Source organism: Chironomus tepperi, unplaced genomic scaffold (assembly GCF_022539635.2).
Source record: "Chironomus tepperi strain 1889 unplaced genomic scaffold, CSIRO-AGI_Ctep_v1 contig_450, whole genome shotgun sequence".
Lineage (NCBI taxonomy): Eukaryota > Metazoa > Arthropoda > Insecta > Diptera > Chironomidae > Chironomus > Chironomus tepperi.
In genome coordinates this window covers 296172-313259 of record NW_027226572.1, presented here as the reverse complement: position 1 = coordinate 313259, position 17088 = coordinate 296172, and the positions used below count along the sequence as shown (strand labels likewise).

The window sequence follows — 17088 nt, the reverse complement described above, 5'->3', positions numbered from 1 at the left end:
AATTTAACGGTTTTTTTTGAATTGTTCAAAAATTTGAAATTTTTTTGACCGTTATTTTTTAAAAATCTTTTTCTACTAATTTTGATCCAACAAATTTCAAATATTTTGACCGTTATTCTTCTAATATTTTTTGGCCGTTAATTTTCAAATATTTTCCGACCGTTAATTTTCAAATAATTTTTGACCGTTATTTTTCAAATATTTTTAAATCGTTACAAATCATTTATTTACTAACAACAAAATTAAGCCCATCCATGCCCAAAACTTTGAATCATGCAATTAATTTTTGACAAATATTTGTGCAGTAAATGTGCTTTTCAATTCATGACAATTATCATCTATAAAAGCTCTCATAAAGTGAATGTGAGAGATTATTGATGTCAAAATTTTATGGGGAATATTTATACATGAAATAGTTGCTGATTAATTTTCATATATGAGACTTTTTGGGGTAGGTGGAGTAAATTGAAAAGTTTGATTTATTTTCGAGTGCTTCCTAGTCGAGGGTGTGAGTTAAGTGATGGTTTTGGATGAGATTTATGATGCATGAACTTTAAGTGCTTTTGAATGTGCTAATGAGGAATGAATTATTGGCATCAGGTTGAGTGGTTAATCTTGATTTTTGAAGTTGTGGTGTCAAGGTAGGTTCTAGTCTTGAAGTGACTGCACTGTGCTGTATGAGGAAAAGCTTGATCCTTAAAAACGGAATTTTAAATTGACAGTTTGAAGGTTAAATCAAGGTTATATGTCAGAATGAGTGAATAGGAAGGCACATTCATGATTTAGTCCTACTTCTTGGTCTTGTAGATGGCTAAAGTGCCTGTGACATTGTATGCACTTGGTACTGGCACTTAGCAAGGGGTAACCAGCGAAAGAACCAGTTTTAGACGTCAACTGAGTAAGTTCATAGATCACAGCTGATCTTTACAGCCAGGGATGAAGTTACATCCTCCTCCATGACTCTAGACTTTTTTTTTTTTTTTTATTATTATTATTATTTATTATTTTTTCTTCTTTTCTAAGGAAAAAGCCTTCTTATAAGGTACCTAAACTAGACTTGCCTCTAAACTCCAGTTGTGGCAAATGAGAGCATTTATTGTAGCTTTTTCAAATTGGCTCCAAAACTGAACATCCCAAAACATTCCAATCCCACAAAAAAGCTCTCTCAAAACTGCTGTATTCGCAAAACACTCACAACATCCTTCCCCCGCATCCAGTTTTATGTAAAAGCAAGCAAAACAAAAAAATTTTTGTCATTATCATACAACAAACATACAGAACATGTATCCATGTTTATTCTATGTGAATGAATTTTCAGCATTTCTAGCTTGTGTGTGAAAATTTTATCAGTAAACACTAAAATTTAATTAATTAGCACTCATTTGAGGCTTTAAAATTTGTTATAGACAAGCACAAAGTTGAATTTATTAGAGCAAAATATAAAGTAAATTTTTGAAGCCTATTTTAGCACATATGTGTGATAAATTATCCGATACTTCTGCACGTCATAAGAGCTTTGATTGCTCTTTACATCAATCTGACTTTGCCTTTTTCTTTTTACTTGATTATGGATGGAAAAAAATTGATTTTCACGTCACGAACAAACTTTTCATTCTTTGTTGAAGATTTTTTCATTTTTTTGGCCTTTTTTCATTGGAAAAAGTAAAGAAATTTTCATTTATTGTGAAGCTGTGTGGCTAGATTCATATATTTTGGGAGATTAAGGGAAAAAATTGAGAGTTTATGGCTACAAAAGATGAATTTTTGAACATTTTGGTGAATTTGGTGATTTTGGTGTATTTTGAAGACAACTTCACGTCATATGCAACCAACTTTGCTCATTTTGAAGTCAACTTCAGTTCATAGACAGCCAACTTCAAGTAATTGAACTGAAAACAACAATTTAAAAGAAATTTTCAATTTTAACCATCAAAATTAGTTAAAAATCGCTAAATTACTCAACAACAGACACTTAACCAGCACATCAGCATGGATTCTTCACAATTCCAATCCAAAATCATCAAAATTCATAAGAACAAAGTAAGTAAAACATGAATTTTTCAATTCCTCAATATTTCCAACATCCCAAAATCAAATAACAATTCAAATCCATAATTCCCTGACTAAACAAAAGCAAAACTTCTGTCCACACCCAACAAAGTCACCCAAAAAACTCTCTCACAACCAGCACATGCCGAGATAAAAAATATTTCCCTTACATTTCGCATTTTTTTTGTTATTTTTCTTTCATTATTTTCAATATTACTGTTTGTGGCAGCTGACTCAGCCGATAAACAATGAAAATAAATATGAAGGAAAGTCCGGTCATATTTCAAGCATATGTTGATGACGATAGAAGTAAAAGTTTATTTGTTTTACACCAAAATCCATTATCTGATGTCATACATGAGAGAATGTGATGACGAAAAAAAAATATTAAAATTTATTGACGGGTGCCAGAAGGCCATGAGATGCTATGCATTTTTTGGCAGAAATTCACAGTCATAAATTGATTATTTAATGCAGCAATACTTCCATAATATGCATTTATATTGATTAAAATATGCTAAAATTGAGGTCATGGATCGAGCATAGCTGCAAGATGTCATAACAGTTTGGCTATGATGCCAGAATCTTTAAATTCTGTTTTTCATCATGCGACTAACTGCAGCAACAACGAAATGTCGTTAAAGTTTTGTTTGTTTATCTATTCCTTGTTCTGTTTACATTCTCAAATCAACCTGCCCTTCCGTGTGTGTTTACTTTATTTATCTAACTATTTTATGGATGTTAAGCAGACAATTAGATTTATTGAGTTGATTTTGGATGAAATTTAGTTGATTTGTCACTGTTTGGGAATCTTAAGTCAATCTTAAGTTAGGAATTTGGTGGACAATCTGTCTGCCGCGGCAAAGTGTCAGAACTGAGCTTCCAACAATTTATGGAAATGCCATGAATCATATAGATTGATACGAATAGCTTCATTTCTTGAATATTTTTGCTAGTTAGTCACTAAGGCGTTTACTTACAGACTGAATGCTTATTTGTTTGTTCCTGAATAAAAAATCACTTTTCGTTATCGACTTAATGTCTTTTTATCTTCTTGGAAATGACTTTTCTAAATTTAGTCGTGAAATTCGTTCAATTTCTTGAAAATTTTAATTTGATGCTGATTTTAAGAACACTAAACATTAAATGATAAGGAATATAGACGTGGAAAAATGTTATCCTACCTAAAATATAATTCACTTCAGGTAGATTTATTAGCATTTTGATTTACTAATATTATCAATCCTTTTTACAATCAATATTCAATTATGTTGCATCTTATACCTGAGTTGACAACTTAACTCGTAGACAGAGTTGTCTGGGTATTTCTTTTGGCTAGGCAAGTCTACAAAAAGAGTAGAGGAGTGTCTATGTCTACTACACATACGTTTTAGGTGACTGCCGATGCTACACATGCTCTATGCCTGTTAAGGTACCAAATGCGTCAAACAGATCTCCTCAATCGCATATAACTATGCCCTAACATACAAATGAGCATGCTTACGATAGTAAGTATACTCAGAGTGTGCTCTTTGTCCGTTAGGAATGACACCATGTCAAAATACTCTTACTACCCATAATATACAGTCTAGATGATATACTGGATAGTACAAGAAAAGTATAATTTTAGTACACAGCCACAACTGTAAACAATAAAGTTTCTCATCAGAAAATAAAACATGAAATATTCTCACTATACATAACAAATTGATGTACCCACCCCATAGACATGTCCATAAAATTTTTTTTTCGGGTCATATCCATCCCATCCTCATAGAACAACAGAAATAAAAATAAAAAAAAAACTTTTATAGAGTACACACATGGGAAATGAATGAATGAAAATGGGGAATAAAGTAAGTGTTAAACTTCTTTAAATCATTCATAATCGTACAGCGCGTGATGTTGCTGAAAGTGAATTTTTCAACAAAAATATCAAGCATCATGATGGAAGATGAAAGTTCAAGTTATAACAATCTAACAGTCATTATCATAGTAATAACAATAATCATTGTAATATCAATGTATGCTTGAGCATGAGAATCATAATTTTCCATCTTCATTGCTCTTATTACTTTTCTGTAACAATTTCTCTTGCTTGCCTTACTTCAGCTTTGAGAACTAGCAATTTACTGTCATCGACAAAACCTTAAATTTAATCTCCAAAAATGTTCTTTCTTTGTTGGTTCTATTGATGATCATAAATAACAATAGAATTATAATAATATGACATACGTTAAAATTCAATTCTTTACCGCACCCAAAATGTAGCAATTTAGTCAAAGACTGTACATTGTTGTTTATTGTATGCTTTACTGATTATAAACTGAAATACTTTGTAATTATCTTCATTGTGGAACATGAGAATCGTTCTTTTTCATGATGTTCGCTTTCATGTTGGATTTAGCTGTTTTTTTCGTGGTATATGCTTTGTTTTTGATGCGTTTTTGGATGATAAAGTTGTTAAAATTGGAAAATTAAGCTTGAAATTGATGTTTTGTGAGTTTTGCCACTTTTTTGAGCATGTATAGGTATTTATCTTGTAGATTTGAGGCTTAGAATTGTTAAAATTTGAAAAATAAAATTCGAGGTGGGAAAATATTAAGAAGACATTATTGACGTTGGATTAACCTTGTAATTTGAACCAAAATTTCTTATTATTTGAATTTTTCCTGGATTTTATATTCTTTTTAGATATTTTCGAACCATTATACAGTTATTCGAACAGTTCCCCAGGTCAGTGTGACACTTGCGTCGTGTCAGTGTGACTGTTGCCCCAGGTCAGTGTAACACTTGCCTCAGGTCAATGTGACTCTTGCCCCAGGTCAGATTCGATTAAATCCGACCTAAGATTAAACAGCCATTGCTTGCGCCATTTGCTTTCCGGGTTATCCCAATCTCGATGCTATGTTTCATAAGTCACAATGAGGCCAACCCCCTCAGAATTCTAGCTGCGTCACCAAAGGTAACAATAGCAAAAAACATTCTAAGAATTAATCTCATTCAATATCTTTCAACTTTTTTCTGTTCTTCTTGTTCTCTCAATATAAAAGCAATGGCACTCCTTCATATTTAGCTATATGTCATTCTCATTGTAGCATCTGGCAGAACAGCATCATGCATAATATATTCCGCAATCGATTTGAGTAAAAAAAAAATTTTTTTTTTCCTATTTTTCCATGCTTATGGTTTTATAAAATTATACAGCAGCATACAGTTCAGAAGAACACAAAAAAGTTCTCGTTTATGCTCCAGTTTTATGGTTATCGAATGAAATATACAAATGGAAAGGATGTTAAATGCTTTTTTTGTTTCATTTTTATTTAACGACCTGCTTCCTGTTTTTAGCATATTTAATAGTTCTTGCCAAAACTTCTTATTATTTTACTACTTATGTAATGTCTGAATAAAAGCCACAAATCCATTAGAACTTAATATTTCCTGAAGATATTTTCTTTTGATGAAACAGCGATGATTGACTTCCGATGGGAAGATATAATCGTTGAGAGTAATTTTACTTTCAATAAAATCTGTGATTTTAATTTCCTTTTTTCTTGATTATCGTGCAGTCTGTTTCGGATTCTAACTCATTTCTAATTTGCTTGTCTTCTTGTTATTTGGAGTTTTTGATGAGCATTTGGATATTTAGAATGACTTTTGGTTTTTTTGCATCACTTTGAGAAGTTTTGCTTCAAATTTCTCCGTTCTTTTGAATAAATGTTTAAAATTTAACAGTAATTTGAATTTTTGACTCATTTTTTTTGCATCATTTAGAGCTTTTGCATCATTTAAAAATGTCTGCATCTTTTTTAAAAATTTGCTTTATTTTTGCATCTATTAAATTTCTTTGCTTCATATTCTGCATCTTTTAAAAATTTTCGCTTCACTTTCTGCTTCATTTTCAACATTTTGAAACTTTTTGCTTCAATTTTAGAATTTTTAAAAATTTTGCTTAATTTTTTGCATCTTTTAAATTGTTTTCTTCATTTTCGCATCTTTTAATTTTCTCTGCTTCAATTTCTGCATCTTAAAATTTTTTACTTTTTTTAAATTTCCTTTATACGTTTTAAAAATACTCAAAACATACTGTCGCAAAACTTTCCAATTAAAACATTTCACATAAATAATTCAATTTCAATTCTAAAATGAATGAAAACATCTATAAATAGAACCTTCAGTCGTCTTCCTACCCCAACAGCATTAAAAAGTATTTTTATTCGAAATTTTTTAAAATAAAAATCAATTATTCAATAATAAAAGAAAATAAGCAGGAAATTCAAAATTGAAGCCTTTTCTCACTCAGTCTAACAGCTATTTGGTTCAAATCAATCGTTCAATAATTCAAAAGCATTTATTTCCAATTTGAAGCATCAACTCGCTCTTACATCATAGAAAAGTCGTCGTTTAAGGCAGAACTGCAAAATATGCATCTGTCACAGACAAAAACCGTACAAATTCTTGATAAATTGTATGGTTTTTGTCTGTCACAAGTGGTTGTTTTGCAACACTGGTTTAAGCCATTTTGAACTGTTGTGGCCAACCTGTGTCCCGCGACACATTATTATGCCCCAAAAGTGATTTAAATTGCCATGAACCGTACACCGTGTACAGTTTTTCTCGAGGAAAAGTCAAGGAGTGCCATGAAAATCAAAAGGTTGTCCACCACTGACGTAGAATCTCAAAAATTGATTCATATCCGAATGAGAATATCCAACAGCGTTATTCACATGCAATTGTCATGCATATGTGCCTGAAAGTGACGAAATAACGTTAAAATTTTATCACACCTGCTCATCAACAGCCACAACATGCATATATGAGTTCCTGTAAGTTCAGGAAAATGAAAATATTTTTTTTATGGACAATGAACACGGTAAAGGACTTTACGAACCAACAAGGTCAATTGTTCTTCTTGTTACCTACAACAATATTTCGGTGTTTTCGTGTCTGATTAATCAATAATACATTGCATGAGCCATACGCATTTTCATTTACGCAAACATTTCTCCGTTTTTATACACAAAAAAAGTTTTTTTTTTTTCTTCTTGCTTATTTCCATATATACACATGAATACACAATCAAAGTCAGCAGTTTGCTATAAGTCGAGGCAAAAATCCCAATTGCTTTTTATTATTTCTGCACGAAATGTTTTTTAAAATTAGTAGTAGGAGCTAATGGCTGATGTGAAGATGGCTTGATTGTTGGTTTCTTGGAGAAAGAGAATGGGCGAGGGAGGTTCGGGGCAAGGGTGTAGTTAGAAATTTTACTGAGTTGGGCTTGAACGTATTTTTTGAATTTTTCTTAAAAGAAAAAACAAAAAATTTAAAAATTAAAAAATCGTTACAAAATTAGTAGTTTTCCAATTCTCAAAGGGGGTACCGTGAACACCTTTCGCCTCTGGCCACGCTCTTGGGTCGGGAGGAACTGATACCATACAGATAAGACAATGAAGGTCGACAGATGAGGAGCGGGACAATTATGTACTAGGAAGAGTGTGCTCTGATGATGAGTGTCTTGGCCAGGGACTTGCCATAAGAATTGGTGGCTCAGATGCATTTCCAGCCAGAGCGGGGTTAGATTGGGAGGTGGGGTATTTTGAGACCGATTAAGATTGAACGTCCTGATGCCTCCAATGGCCAGAACGGTTGATAGTTCAAATTGCGGGACTTTTTCCGGCGTAGAGCTTGGCTTGACTTTGACCAGATTCAGAATTCGGTTCAATCCCAGAGTCACGCCGTGTATATCGAGTATATAATAATCCTTTATTCTAACTTCACCCAAGTAAATTCACACATCTATTACCTCCATCCCCAAAAACAAAAAACTTCCCATTCAATTTTCATTTTGTGGACATTTTTGTGGCACTAAACAACAACAACAACAACAACAAATTCGACATAGAAAAATTTTCTCTAACAAAACATGTTAAAATGTGACATTTGCGCTTTATCAATTAATGTTTTCCAAGGGATTAAGAGGTGTGACTTGTAGCAATTTTTCATCCACTTCAATTTCACCAGAGGAACTGGTATGAAAATGTAGTGACTTTTTCTGATTCAATGAATTTATGATGATCATATTTTGTGAAGCTTCCCGCGCACACGCTTTGACTGACTGACAAAAAAAATTATTTGATGATTTTAATTAATTTGCTGTGTGGTTGGATTTTTTAGGTAGTTCTGACTGTATAATTATGATAATTTTGGCAGGGATTTTTTTAGGGGAATTTATTCATTAATGGAAAGCTGTTTATGGCTGAATTTGGATGAGGTAATTGAGACATTTGAATTATTTTATTGTGAATTGGTTTAAGTGGGATTTGAATTGGCTATTTAGGTATTTTAGTATGTTATCCTTACTGAGCAGTGCAATCAAACCATAAAAATGATTGAAAAAAATTTCATGAAAAATAACGGTCAATATTTTTTCAAAAATTAACAGCTAAATGATTTCAAATCACTGCTCATATTTTTAAAAAAATAAACGGTCAAATTTTGTTTGAAAATTAACGATCAAATTTTTGTTCAAAATTAACAGTCAAATTTTTTTTTCAAAATTAACGGTCAAAATATTTTCAAATTTTTTAACAAAGGAAAATTTTCTCAGGATTCTTGTAAATAAAGCAGAAAAATCATTATTTAGAGCATTTATCAATAGTTTTAAGCAGTCTAAAGCTTGTTGTAATGTAAATCAACAATATATACTTATTAATAAGCTTAATTAAAGATTCCTTACTGATTTTACTTAATAACAACGATGCTTATTCTTCAAAGATCAGAAACTGACTAAATATTTGTAAGTAAGGGGATTAACAACTGTAAAAAGGGGATTAACAACCATAAAAAGGGGAGTAACAACTATAAAACAACTAATTATAGTTTAAATATGAAAAAAAAAATATTCCTAATGAAGCTATTAAACCGATTGTAAAGCCAGTAACTCGATTTTATGAAGCTAATACTTGGATTCGAGCTCTAAACAATGACTAATGGCTGCTCAAAGTGAATTTACTTTAAAAACTGCGCAAAAACTCACAATCTTGCCTCACAGTTCCAAGTCAAACTGTCTAACCAAAAATTGCTAGAGTTTGTTGCTCGAACTTGACATTTGAGACATTTTACTTCTCAATTTACTCTTGCTAAGCTCCTACAATCCAGCTCAAAACCAAAGCTACTTCTTACCATACCAAAAAAAGACCATTTTTAATATCAACGTAATCTCATTTTCCCATTCATTAATTTTACGAATCTTTTTCTCATTCTCCAGAAATCTCATAAATCCTTCATCCTTTTTCTGTTGTTTCTTTCCTTTCCTCCTCGGCATTTTTCTCATTCAATTATTTATTGTATTATTTCCATGTAAATTACAAAAAAATGTTCATGTATAATATCTTATAAGGCTCGCTTCCAAAACCAAACAGTAATAGCCAACATTTTTTTTATGATTAATGACTTTTTAAGCTCATTTATAGTTTATTCGTGCTTTCATAACGTTGTAAATGCAATTTTACCCTCTTTTTAAAGCCATCGCCTTTATTCTTGTTTTGTTTCTTTCAATTTCAAGCTCAGAAGGCTTTTTGTTTGTTTTATTTTCCCATCCGCACTCATGGCCTCCGTTCTTTTGTTGTTTTTGTTGTGATATTATCGCGAAAGAATTGGATATGTATTGGATATGTGGGTGGATTAATGGAATTATGAGACGTGAATTTCGTGGAAATTAAAAATTGGATAAGGATTAATTAGAGCTGATGATAAAGAATTCTGAGAATTTAATGGGAAAATATTGAAATTCATTGAATAATTTGGGATTTAATTACACGTTTGCTCATTGTTACTTGAAATATTAAGGTTTTGAGTTTCATTCAGACTGAAATTCATCATTAAATTCTTAAAGTCTCATTTATTTTGTGTTAAATTACACTTTAAAGCTAAAATTATAACAAAATGGAGCGAGATTATGCAAACAATTCAATTTTCATCTATTTTTTACTTGTTTTCATAGAATTCTTGTTTATCAAAGCTTACTTGCCATATTTTTGAATCATATTATAGTCCTTAAATCAGGATTAGGTTGCTAACTTAGTTAAAAACTCAAAAATAAAACCTTAATCGAAGCAACAAAAAGGCGGGAAAAACTGTTATTTTAAGAGCACATTTTGAATTGAAATCATGAAAAAGGCACAATAAATAAACCAATTTTCAATAACTTTGGACTTGAATTCATAGTATTCTTGTTCATCAAAGCCTTCTTGCCACTTTTTTCAATCATAAGTTAATATTTAAATCATATTTAAGTTGATAATTCAGTCAAAATTTCAAAAACAAAACTCCAAGTGTAAATCTAAAAACGCGAGAAAATTTTGATTTCATTTCAAAATTTTGAATTCAAATCAACAGTTACAGAAGAATTGATGTTGATATTAAACCTAAAGAATGCATAAATATCCAGAAGAAGGATCAGCCATTGTTATTAACCGAATTTAAATAAAGCAGAATATCCTCCAGCAATATCCAAACTTCATTTCCAGCAACAGCAGTATAACCATCCAAAATACAACCCCATATTGATATTCAACTTCAACAATAACCTCCAAAAAAGAAAATAATAAAAAATTTCGCGTATCAAACCAAAAAACTTCCTCTTGTGTTGTTTACATGCCCCAACCAGTATAAGTATACATGCATGCATCGAGTTGCTGCAAGCTAACAACGAACGAAAAAAAATTTAATTAAAATTTGATAGACAGCTCGTACAATAAAGTTTAGGGGTGGCATCAAAAGACATCCACTCACATAATATCCAAGTTTTTATTTGCACGGAATTGAGGATTCTGAATGAGAAAATATTCCTTACATATTTAGAGGTTCATAACATCTTCTAATATCATCCAAAATGTAATAGAAAGTTGAATTATCCTTTTATTATTTCCTTCTCTCATGCTGAATGAATCAGCATAAAATTTACATTTCGAATGGTGCACACGGATGAGAAGAATGCGAGAGAGAGAGAAAAATCAATGATGTTACATGTTGGAAGTATGGCAAGCAATGAAAAGTAAATTTCATCTGTAAACGGCAAAAGTAATTTTTTTTTTTCGTGTGTTTTTCTTTGGCAACAAACTCACGAGAATTGTCTTTCAACGAAATGATAAACGTGTGTGTACATACATTTAGAATATCATGAGATGAAATTGTACATCTTCTTTTTGGAGGTGGAGATTGACAGTGATGTTTAGGGGGAATCAAGAGGTCCTGGTGGCTCTCCCAGGAATTGTTGAGGTTAGTTTGGGATTTTTGAATTGAAAAATTCTAGGAAATTGAAGGATTTTGTTCAAAAAAGACAGGGATTTGACCCAAAATCCTCATCGACGACCATGACATGGGCATGTATAGTGACGTCCATATAGTCGACTAATGTTCAGAGCTGGAAGTCGACTAGTATCTAGAGTTCAATGTTGACTTAGACTTTGTATAGAAAAGTCTATTCGACTCGACTCGACTCAATACAAAATTCAAGTCGACTTCAATTGCTGCTTATATCTACTCTTAATTTACTCATCCACATGCTTTGCATAATTGTCTATCTTTGAAGGGCAATGGTTTACAGTATATTGATCTGTACGGCTTTCGAAGTAAGTAAGTAAGTCTATCTGTGGTATAGGACAAGGAACAAGCTAGTAAACTTGTAAAGCAATTTTGTCTCTTAAAAAACTCAAAATTCAAAATTTAAAGGATTTGTTTACATTCTGAAAATTACTTAACTTTCAAAATTTAGTCTTCCAAAACATAATTGCGTGTCATATTATCTATCTTTTGCTAGTTTATGTCCCAAAGTTTTGAATTCAGCATGTTATAAGCTTGTAAAATGCCCAAAAAGCACTTTAAATTGTAATTTTTGTGAAACCTAGTAAAGAATTAAATGAACTAAAATTTGACTAAAATTGGAAATTTTTAGATTCGATTTTCAAAATAAGAAAACAGTTTCATCTCAAAAGTTATCAAAGTAAATCTTTACCTACTCCTGAGCGTGTATAAAGCAAGTGTAGGTGTGAATTAGAAGTAAATATAGTTGTAGATTAACAATACCGCCTAAGGACTTAAGTTGCTCTTTTGACAGCGACAGCCATAAAGCTTAGACCTGTCATAAACGCGATCTCATTTGCTTCTCATCACAAATTTGGCTCAGAGCTTTCAAGTGCCTTCAAGTTCAACATCATCATCTGAATAGAAATTAATTCCAAGAAAAACGAACACAATTCAAAATGTTACGTCACTTCCAAACAATCATATCCATACATATTTCAACATTTTGTTTGGAAATGAAAAACGCTTCGAGCACTCAAAATGGAAATACTTTTTTTTCTCTCTTCCTTTCAGGCAATTTCATGTTTGTTTGACTTATACCAACACAAACCAGTAGAACAAGAAGAAGTAGAATTTATGAAAAGTCAGTCGACTATGTCATTTGAGACTCCCATCAGACAAGTTCCTTAAATGTTGAAAACATTTATGCGCGATTTAACCTATACTGCTGCTTTTCAGTCATCCACTTCTTGATCCTTTAATGATGACTTTAAAATTTTCTGTTCCTTTATTTTTTACTCGTCGTCATCCTTTCCCTATCGTCTGCCAGTCACACAACGTTTACCTGCTAACAGCTATTGCGACACTGTCAACTATTATGGTTACATTAAAATGAGGATAAGGTGATTCGGGTGGTTGATGTGATAACTCAATTTTCGACGAAAGGAAATGAGCCTTTGGGGATGAAAAGATTTTTTGAAAGTTTTGGGGATAAAAAGGGATTTTTTGAGGTTATGAAAAGTTTTGTATAACTACATTTTGAGGTTAGAGTTGGAAATAGTTTTGTTTATGTAGAATTTTGAGGTTATGTAGCATAGGAAAATTGTTTTTGATCATCATTGGCTATGTTATGAGCTGTTTTAAGTTCTTTAGCAGGGTTTGTTCAGCAAATGACACTGTGGCTTTCTTTTAAAGCTTTTGTTTTTCATCTAAGTATAGAGACTAGTAAATGGTATAGCGGGATATAACCTCAAAATTTCATTATTATTTACATAGAGGGAAAATCGCGTCCAAAATAACTAAAACTGAAATTCAAGCAACCGATATGATTTGCTAATCCTCTTTGCGAATTTTACTGTGAAAATAAATTTCATATATTTTATTTATGTGAGCGACTATAAGTGAAACTTGAGGAGCTTTAAGGTAGAAAGAGTTACAGAAAATATTAAGAACTTGAGCTTATGCAAAGAAAGTAGTGATTGTTTTTCATATGTCTGTTCATTTTAAGAGGATTAGTATGGAAAATATCAAGTTTAAATTGCAACATTTTTACTTATATATTGAGTTACTGAGCATATCAGTCGAGTTTGTGTGAATTATAGAATTAAAAATGAACAATTTATTTGTTTTATCTTTCATTTGAATAAATAATAACATGACTGTACTTATCATACAGCTTGAAAAATGTATTTATACATGTACGAGAATTTCCTGTTTAATTATTCAACAAGCTTAAATAAGTGTTTTTGTCAATTTGATGATATAAATAAAAATGGGGCTATAGCTCAGTGGTAGAGCATTCGACTGCAGATCGAGAGGTCCCCGGTTCAATCCCGGGTGGCCCCTAATATCCTTTTTTGCTGAAAATTTTATTTTTTGATCAAAATTTTTGAAAATTTCAATTTTTAACGACTTTTTTGAATGATTTTTGCAAAATAAACCAACAAATGTCAATATTCCTTGTCAATGACGTAATTTTATCATCAAATGACGTCTTAATTACTTCCACATAAGCAAATATGTCACACAACTTCAATAACTTCATGGTAAATTTCAAGAATCTTCAAAAAAACTTTATTATACGTGATTATTTTTCATTCAACCTTTTCCATCTTCCCCGTGATGTGCCACAAATGTTGCATGAATTAATGTTAATTAAACTTAACAATTTAATTACACTTTTTTCAAGTATCTGACAAGGTTAAATACTTTCCTTTCTTTCCTTATAAATTTACCAACTGAAAAAATCAATAAAATTCTTTTCTAAACCAACAAAAAAAAGCTCCCATTTGGTGTGACAAGGTAATATAGAGAATACATTACTTTTTTCTACATACACAAGAAGGTGAGAGCACTTTAGCATTGCTATTTTTGTTATGCTGCAATGAATCAAAGGCACTAAGAGAATAAACATCGATTTTAGTAGAAGAAAAGAGAAGGTAAGATGGCATATAAGATAAGTATTTAGGTTTTTACATGCTCAAGTGAGAATATTTGATGGCAATGAAGATAAGTAAAAGTAGAGGTGGAGGAGTGGATGATGAAGGAAATTGAAAGTGAAAGTAGAATTGAGATTTGAAGGAGTCTTAAGAATTTTGAGGTTTGATTTTTGAATTTCGAAAGTTTTCGAACTTTAATTTCGAAAATTCTCGAACATTAGTTTCGAACCTTGAAACTTTTATAACTTCTAAAAATTTAATAATTTGTCTTAATTTCTGATTTCTTTGAATTTTGAGTTCAAATTTCGAATTTTTTTGAACTTTTATTTCGAATTTCAACAACTTGTGAGTTCAAATTTTGACAATTTTTGGAATTTTGAACTTTTATTTCGAATTTCGAAAGTTTCTGAACCGTAAGTATTAATTTCGAACAATTATTTTGAATTTCGAATTTTTATGAAAAAAAATCCAAATTTTAATTTCGAATTTCAACAACTTTTGAGTCTTCATTTCAAATTTTGAACTTTTATTTCGAATTTTTTCAAATATTGAGTTCAATTTTCGAAATTCTTATAATGAACTTCAAAAGTTTTCGAAATTCAATTTTTTTAAAAAGCTTTAAAATTCCCATATTTTCAAAAATATCGAAATGGTAATAAATCACAGAAAATCGTCTCTAAATGGAATCAAATCTCCTTCTGCCATTTGCTTCTATCAATTTTCTGACAAATAAATGTCATGAAAATTCCCTTTGATCTCCATTTTCCTTCAGCTTCAAAAGAAAATCACCTCTCGGTGCTTTTTACCCGTCAATATCCATTAATAATCATTGTTTATACATGGGGACCAAGCACAAATCGATATCAATTTTTATGCATAAAAAAATGTCAATATTCACCTAACCATGACCCACAAAATAAATATTCCTCTCAAAATTTCATGTCATCCATATTGGCACGGATAGAAATTAGATCTACCTTCGTTTACATTATGTACAGCATTTTTATAGACACAAACTCGACTGTCAATGTACATTGTTCACATAAAAATCCTCACATCCATCTTCTCGCATTCTCTCTATATTGATACGAAGGGTTATTGATGATGTTTAACAGAGGAAGACTGAATAAATCGAGGACACGACGAAGGCGGAAGAAAAAAGGTAGCAAAAAAAATTCTTATGTATTATTCAAGAATAGGTGAGAACCAATTAAACGTACGGAGATATCTCGCAACATATGAGAGCAAACATATTGAACAGATTCAGGAGCAATCCAGTATAATACGTGGGAGTTATGATAAATAAGCATAGAATCACGTAGGTGAAAATATAGACGACGAGGTTGGCAACAGCAGGAGGGAAAAAAACTTTTGATCCACAAAACTCCTACAAAGTGATTAAAAAAGAAGAAGAACATGATGAATAGCGGGGCGGATTGTGGTATATGTTACCAATTTTTGGATAGATAAAGTTCTAAAAGTATGCAGAAGAAAATGCACTAAAAAGGGTAAAAAAAAGTTATTTCGTAGATGGATTACCGGATGAAAAGTAAATTCTTTAGTGACAGAGAGTGCTTTTTGGTTGATAAGACTTTTTTTGTCGTGTATCTGTGCTGAAGACAATCAGAAAATTGCCTGAATTAACTTCGTGAGATTGATGTGGATAAAGGTTGAGATTTATGGAAGTTTGTGAGTGAATTTAATGAAACATTTAATCAATTTACGTTGTAGGTGATGTTGTAGACAGTCTTTGAGCTGTTTTTGTAATGGATATGCTGTAAAGTAGCTTAATTACACAATTTTCAGAATTTAAATTGAAGAATTTTCTCAAATTTGATTTAACGTCCAAAAATGATTTGAATTTTACATGAATTTTACTAATTTCAGTTAGTTGCACACCCTTCTGGTTTATTTACATCAAATTTTGTTGAAATTTTGTGAATTTATAAAGAAAAACTTAATTAAAACACGTCCAAAGCTCCAATAACCTTAAGTAAGCAGTCAAAGTTCTTAATAATCAATAAACCCACAAGGATCATCAAAAGTTCAAGGAACTTTCTCAACATTTAATCAAGAACAAAAAACATTCCATAAAACAAAATCGACAACATCAACATAATTCATTTAAATTAAGAAGCTACAGCAATTGCCTCCAGCAACAGAAACATTTGAAGTAAAATAACCATGCCAAAAAAGTGAACCTTTCCTTTCCTCATAACAGTTACTTTTAATTTCGCTAATTTTTTTCTGTTATGATACACAGTACTTCTCCGTACATAACATCATACCGCACCATAAATAAGAAGAAAAAACATTTTTTTTGAAACAAAAGGAAGGAGGAAGTAAAAGTTGTGAAGATGATGATAAAACAGCCAGCATCAGTATCAAAAAAAGGGAAACAAGCGCCATATCGGGTGGAATGGCAGTCAGTGAGGGCACGACATACGTTGATGACACAGAAGAATTGTTTTAAGGAGCGAACAAAGCTGGAAATCATGTCATGAATGAAGAAGAGTAAAAGGTGATACTGTATCTGCCAAAAAACGAGACGACGGAACAGAAGGGTTGGCAAAAAAAGGAATCATTGAAGCACGAGCAAGCCTAAGGTAATTCAAAATGAAAAGTGTATTTAGAGAAGACAAAAAAGTTATTTTTCTTTTTTTTTGTCCCGTCGACGACTAAGGCGATAAAAAAATATGCGCATGATACTCATGCTTCTCATTCCACTATTTTTCAATATATTTCACATAATTTTTTGTTTTTTTCGTCCATTCTGTGTGTGTCAGGGTGGGAGTGG

General features: G+C 31.4%; 1 protein-coding gene and 1 non-coding gene across 2 annotated transcripts in view; one reads left to right on the top strand and one right to left on the bottom strand.

Annotated features, from left to right (window-relative positions):
- Positions 1-17088, bottom strand: part of kmr (kramer) — a 157408-nt gene that overhangs the window by 50001 nt on the left and 90319 nt on the right. The window lies entirely within an intron of this gene.
- TRNAC-GCA (transfer RNA cysteine (anticodon GCA)) lies at positions 13627-13698 on the top strand. The gene has a single exon. It is a non-coding gene; the product is annotated as a tRNA-Cys (tRNA).